Below are 6,372 nucleotides of genomic sequence, written 5' to 3' on the forward strand. Positions count from 1 at the left end.
GAGAAAAAGGTCGGGTTACTCACAAAGGGAAGCCCATTAGACACAGTAGATCTCTCAGCAGAAACTCTACAAGTCAGAAGAGAGTGGGGACCAATATTCAACATCCTTAAAGAAAAGAACTTTCAACCTAGGATTTCATATCTGGCCAAACTAAGCTTCATAAGTGAAGGAGAAATAAAATCCTTTATGAACAAGCAATTGCTGAGAGATTTCATCACCATCAGGCCTGCCTTACAAGAGCTCCTGAAAGAAGCACTAAACACAGAAAGGAACAGCCAGTACCAGACACTCCAAAAATGTACCAAATGGTAAAGAGCATCATGAAGACACTGAATCAACTAATGGGCAAAACAGCCAGCTAGCATCAAAATGGCAGGATCAAATTCACACATAACAATATTAACCTTAAATGTAAATGGGCTAAATGCCCCAATCAAAAGACACAGACTGACAAATTGGATAAAAAGCCAAAACCCATCAGGGTGCTGTATCCAGGAAACCCATCTCACATGCAAGGATACACATAGGCTCAAAATAAAGGGATGGAGGAAAATTTACCAAGCAAATGGAAAGAAAAAAAAAAAAAAAAAAAAAAAAGCAGTAGTTGTAATTCTAGTCTCTGATAAAATAGACTTTAAACCAACAAAGATCAAAAGAGACAAAGAAGGACATTACATAATGGTAAAAGGATCAATGCAACAAGAAGAGCTAATGATCCTAAATATATACACACCCAGTGTAGGAACACCCAGACACATAAAGCAAGTTCTTAATGACCTATGAAGAGACTTAGATTGCCACACAATAGTAGTGGGAGACTTTAACACTCCACTTTCAATATTAGACAGATGGAGACAGAAAATTAACAAGGATATTCAGAACTTGAACTCAGATCTGGACCAAGCAAACCTGATAGACATTTACAGAACTCTCCATCCTAAATCCACAGAATATACATTCTTCTCAGCACCAAATCACACTTACTCTAAAACTGATCACATAACAGCAAATGCAAAAGAATTGAAATCATAACAAACAGTCTCTCAGACCACAGTGCAATCAAGTTAGAACTCAGAATTCAGAAACTAACTCAGAACCACACAGCTTCGTGGAAACTGAACAACTGGCTGTTGAATGTTGACTGGATAAACAATGACATGAAGGCAGAAATAAAGATGTTCTTTGAAACCAACAAGAATGAAGACACAATGTACCAGAATCTCTGGGACACATTTAAAGCAGTACCTAGAGGAAAATTTACAGCAATGAATGCCCACATAAGAAGCAAGGAGAGATCTAAAATTGACACCCTATCATCAAAATTCAAAGAGCTAGAGGAGCAAGATCAAAGAAACTCAGAAGCTAGCAGAAGACAAGAAATAACTAAGATCAGAGCAGAACTGAAGGAGATAGTGATACAAAAAAACCTCCAAAAAATTAATAAATCCAGGAGCTGGTTGTTTGAAAAGATCAACAAAATAGACCACTAGCCATATTAATAAAAAATAAAAGAGAGAATAATCAAATAAATAAAATAAATAAAAAATGATAAAGGGATAAAAATAAAAATGATGAAGGGAATATCACCACTGATTCCACAGAAATACAAACTACCATCAGAGATTACTACAAACAACTCTATGCACATAAACCAGTAAACCTGGAAGAAATGGGTAAATTCCTGGATACTTGCATCCTCCCAAGCCTAAACCAGGAAGAAGTCAAAACCCTGAATAGACAAATAACAAGGACTGAAGTTGAGGCAGCAATTAATAGCCTATCCACCAAAAAAAGCCCAATTCTAGATGGGTTCACAGCCGAATTCACAGAGAGCCTGCATAAACAAGTCAATTCTAAGCAAAAAGAACAAAGCTGGAGGCATCATGCTACCTTACTTCAAACTATACTACAAGGCTACAGTAATCAAAACAGCATGGCACTGGTGCCAAAACAGAGGTATAGAACAATGAAACAGAACAGGGGCCTCGGAGGCAATGCCACACATGTACAACCATCTGATCTTTGTCAAACCTCAAAAAACAAGCCATGGGGAAAGGATTCCTTGTTTAATAAATAGTGTTGGGAAAACTGGCTAGCCATGTGCAGAAAGCAGAAACTGGACTCCTTTCTGACACCTTACACTAAAATTAACTCCAGGTGGATTAAAGACTTAAACATAAGATATAACACATAAAAACCCTAGAAGAAAACCTAGGCATAACCATTGAGGACATAGGCATAGGCAAGGACTTCATGACTGAAACACCAAAAGAATTGGCAACAAAAGCCAAAATAGACAAATAGGATCTAATTAAACTTCAGAGCTTCTGCACAGCAAAAGAAATAATCATAGTGAACTGGCAACCAACAGAGTGGGAAAAAATTTTTGCAATCTACCCATCTGACAAAGGGCTAATATCCAGAATCTACAAAGAACTAAAACAGATTTACAAGAAACAATCAAACAAGCCCATTCAAAAGTGGGCGAAGGATATGAACAGACACTTCAAAAGAAGACATACATGAGACTGACAAACATATGAAAAAACGTTCATCATCACTGATCATTAGAGAAATGCAAATCAAAACTACACTGAGATACCATCTCACGCCAGTTAGAATGACGATCATTAAAAAATCTGGAGATAATAGATGCTGGAGAGGATGTGGAGAAATAGGAACACTTTTACACTATTGGTGGGAGTGTAAATCAATTCAACCATTGTGGAAGACAGTGTGGTGATTCCTCAAGGACCTAGAAATAGAAATTCCATTTGACACAGCAATCCCAATACTGAGTATATATCCAAAGGGTTATAAGTTGTTCTGTTATAAAGGCACATGCACACAAATGTTCATTGTGGCACTGTATAATAGCAAAGACTTGGAACCAACTCAAATGCCCATCAATTATAGACTGGACAGGGAAAATGTGGCACATATATACCATGGAATACTATGGAGCCATAAAAAACGATGAGTTTGTGTCCTTTGTAGGGACATGGATGAACCTGGAAACCATCATTCTCAGCAAACTGACATGAGAACAGAAAATCAAAAACCACATGTTCTCACTCATAGGCGGGTGTTTAACAATGAGAACACATGAGCACAGAGGGCAGCATCACACCCTGGGGTCTGTTGGTGGGGACTAAGGGAGGGACAGTGGGGTGTAGGGAGTTGGGGAGGGATCACATGGGGAGAAATGTCAGATATAGGTGATGGGGATGGAGACAGCAAACCACATTGTCATGTATGTACCTATGCAACAATCCTGCATGTTCTTCACACGTGCCCCAGAACCTAAAGTCCAATAAAAAAAAGAACCTTAGTCATAATTTTACACATGTAAATATATATTGTTAAGGTAAGCTTCTAGGACAAAATTTGTGTGCACTTAAATTATATTAGATATTTTAAAATACCTAGTATCTACTACCCATAAATAATGTTGCAAATTATATATCATTTGCATCTGCCATTATCTTTTTATGTTTGTGGTTGAAACTCACATTTATATAAACAAATTCCAGATGTATTTCCTTTTCTATGATGTCTGTGATTTTATTATTTGCCATTTTTCCCCTGTTGAGTTTTTTGTTTTTTCCTTACTGTTTTATTGTGCTGGGGCATATTCAGCAGACCTAAAATCAGCCTGAGCAGTGTTTTTAAAGCTCTTGCATGGCACTGACCTCCAGACAAGCCTGAAGCATGCTGATTCATAGTGTAACTTTGTAATCACAAGTCTGAGAATTTTGAGGTCATATTATACTAGCTTGTTAATCATTGTTTATTTTTGACACTGTGATTGAGGCTTTTCCCTGGTACAATGAGATCCAGAAAGAACTCTCCTGCTGAGTCTGGTTTCCTAGCAGAAATATGCCTATGTGATCAGCAAAATGTAAAAATTTCAAACTGAGACTCTATTTTGGCTCCCAGTGGTCCTGATCCAAGCAAGAAATGAAGTCCCGAAAGGGCGCTTACTGAGTGAAGAACAGGTGCCTGCACCTGACCTCTCCAGACTGCTTCTTGTGACGTTGTCTGATGCATATCCTTAAATGCTATTGCTAAACTGTATCCTTGTCTTGTGTTAAACCATATATATTTAAGCACTGTCAAAAAATTTTTGTTAATTTTTCTCAGACTTTTAAAAGATATTCTCTTTGTCTTTGGTTTTCAGCAGTTTTAATATGAAGGAGATGTGAAAGTTTTGTTTGTTGTTTTTATATTTATTCTGCTTGGGATTTGAAAGCCTTCTGGACTTTGAGACTTGACATTTTTAATTGGTTGTGGAAAAATTTCCACCATTATTTCTTATTTATATCTCCTATGTATCTTACCCTCTCTTTTGTAATTTACTTCATTTTTGACTTTATTCCTGGACATTTTTTTCTGGTCAGCCTTCCACTTTACCATTTTTCTCTTCAGCTATGCCTAATCTGTGGTTAAACCTATACAATAAGATTTTAATTTTGATTGATACATTTTGTTATTTCTAGATTTTTCTTTTAAAAGTAGTTTCTAGTTTCTGACAAAATTAAAACTTTATTTTTTTATCTACTTGAACATAAGAACAACTATTTTAAATTCTGGGCCTTATATCTCAATTATCTGGAATCCAAAACGTCAATTCCCATTTTGTTGACTTTCTTGATGTTTTCTTGCATGGTTATTTTAATTTTAATGCCAGACATTGTTTATGAAAAATGGTGAAATAATTTGAGGCCTATAATGATTTTATATTCTTATAAAACTATCAATGAATCATGTGACAGTGGCTTGAGGAGGAACCAGTCTTTAAAGCTGTCCCTGAAGTGACAGCAGAGAGAACTAGGAAGCCCAGAAACCCCAGGCATGGAAATTGATCCTGCGAGAGAAGGGGGTTCATCATGGCAGATGACTTAAAGTGATTCTTATATAAAAAGTTACCAAGTGTTGAAGGGCTCCATGCTATTATTGTGTCAGATAGAGATAGAGTACCTCTTATTAAAGTGGCCAATGATAATGCTCCAGAACATGCTTTGTGAACTGGTTTCTTATCTGTTTTTGCCCTTGCAACAGACCAAGGGGGCAAACTTGGACTTTCAAAAAATAAAAGTATCATCTGTTACATCTACCAGGTGTTTCAATTTAATCATTTACCTTTGGTGGTGAGTTTCCCAGCCGGCAGCAGTGCCAATACAGGGCTAATTGTCAGCCTAGAAAAGGAATTTGCTTTATTATTTGAATAATTTAGACAAGTTGTGGAAGTTTCCTTTTTTTTAAAAAAAAATGTATTTTAATGTATATTTTATCATGTTTTAGGTTTTGGGGCACATGTGAAGAACATGCAAGATTGTTGCATAGGTGCACACATGGCATATGGTTTGCTGCCTTCCTCCCCATCACCTATATCTGACATTTCTCCCCATATTATTCCTCCCCAACTACCCACCCCCCTCTGTCCCACCCCTAGTTCCCCCCCCCACAGACTCCAGTGTGTGATGCTCTCCTCCCTGTGTCCATGTGTTCTCATTGTTCAACACCCGCTTATGAGTGAAAACATGCGGTGTTTGATTTTCTGTTCCCGTGTCAGTTTGCTGAGAATGATGGTTTCCAGGTTCATCCATGTCCCTACAAAGGACACAAACTCATTGGTTTTTATGGCTCCATAGTATTCCATGGTGTGCATATGCCACATCTTCCCTGTCCAGTCTATCATTGATGGGCATTTGAGTTGGTTCCAAGTCTTTGCTATTGTAAACAGTGCTGCAATGAACATTTGTGTGCATGTGTCCTTATAGTAGAACAATTTATAACCCTTTGGATATATATCCAGTATTGGGATTGCTGTGTCAAACGGAATTTATATTTCTAGGTGCTTGAGGAATTGCCATACTGTCTTCCACAATAGATGAACTGATTTACACCCCCACCAACAGTGTAAAAGTGTTTCTATTTCTCCACATTCTCTCCAGTATCTGTTGTGTCCAGATTTTTTAATCATCATCATTCTAACTGGTGTGAGACGGTATCTCAGTGTAGTTTTGATTTGTATTTCTCTAATGATCAGTGATGATGAGCATTTTTTCATATGTTTGTTGGCCTCATGTATGTCTTCTTTTGTAAAGTGTCTGTTCATATCCTTTTCCCACTTTTGAATGGGTTTGTTTGTTTCTTGTAAATCTGTTTTAGTTCTTTGTAGATTCTGGGTATTAGCCCTTTGTCAGATGGGTAGATTGCAAAATTTTTTTCTCATTCTGTTGGTTGCCAATTCATTCTAATGATTGTTTCTTTTGCTGTGCAGAAGCTGTGGAGTTTAATTAGGTCCCATTTGTCTATTTTGGCTTTTGTTGTCAATGTTTTGGATGTTTTAGTCATGAAGTCCTTGCC

General features: G+C 37.2%; 1 pseudogene; it reads left to right on the forward strand.

The window, feature by feature from the left end:
* Positions 1–3,213: 3,213 nt before the first annotated feature.
* On the forward strand, positions 3,214–5,282 carry LOC141580903 (ragulator complex protein LAMTOR3 pseudogene; annotated as a pseudogene).
* The last annotated feature ends 1,090 nt before the right edge of the window (positions 5,283–6,372 follow it).

This window comes from Saimiri boliviensis, chromosome 13, assembly GCF_048565385.1.
Source record: "Saimiri boliviensis isolate mSaiBol1 chromosome 13, mSaiBol1.pri, whole genome shotgun sequence".
In the NCBI taxonomy this organism is placed as follows: domain Eukaryota; kingdom Metazoa; phylum Chordata; class Mammalia; order Primates; family Cebidae; genus Saimiri; species Saimiri boliviensis.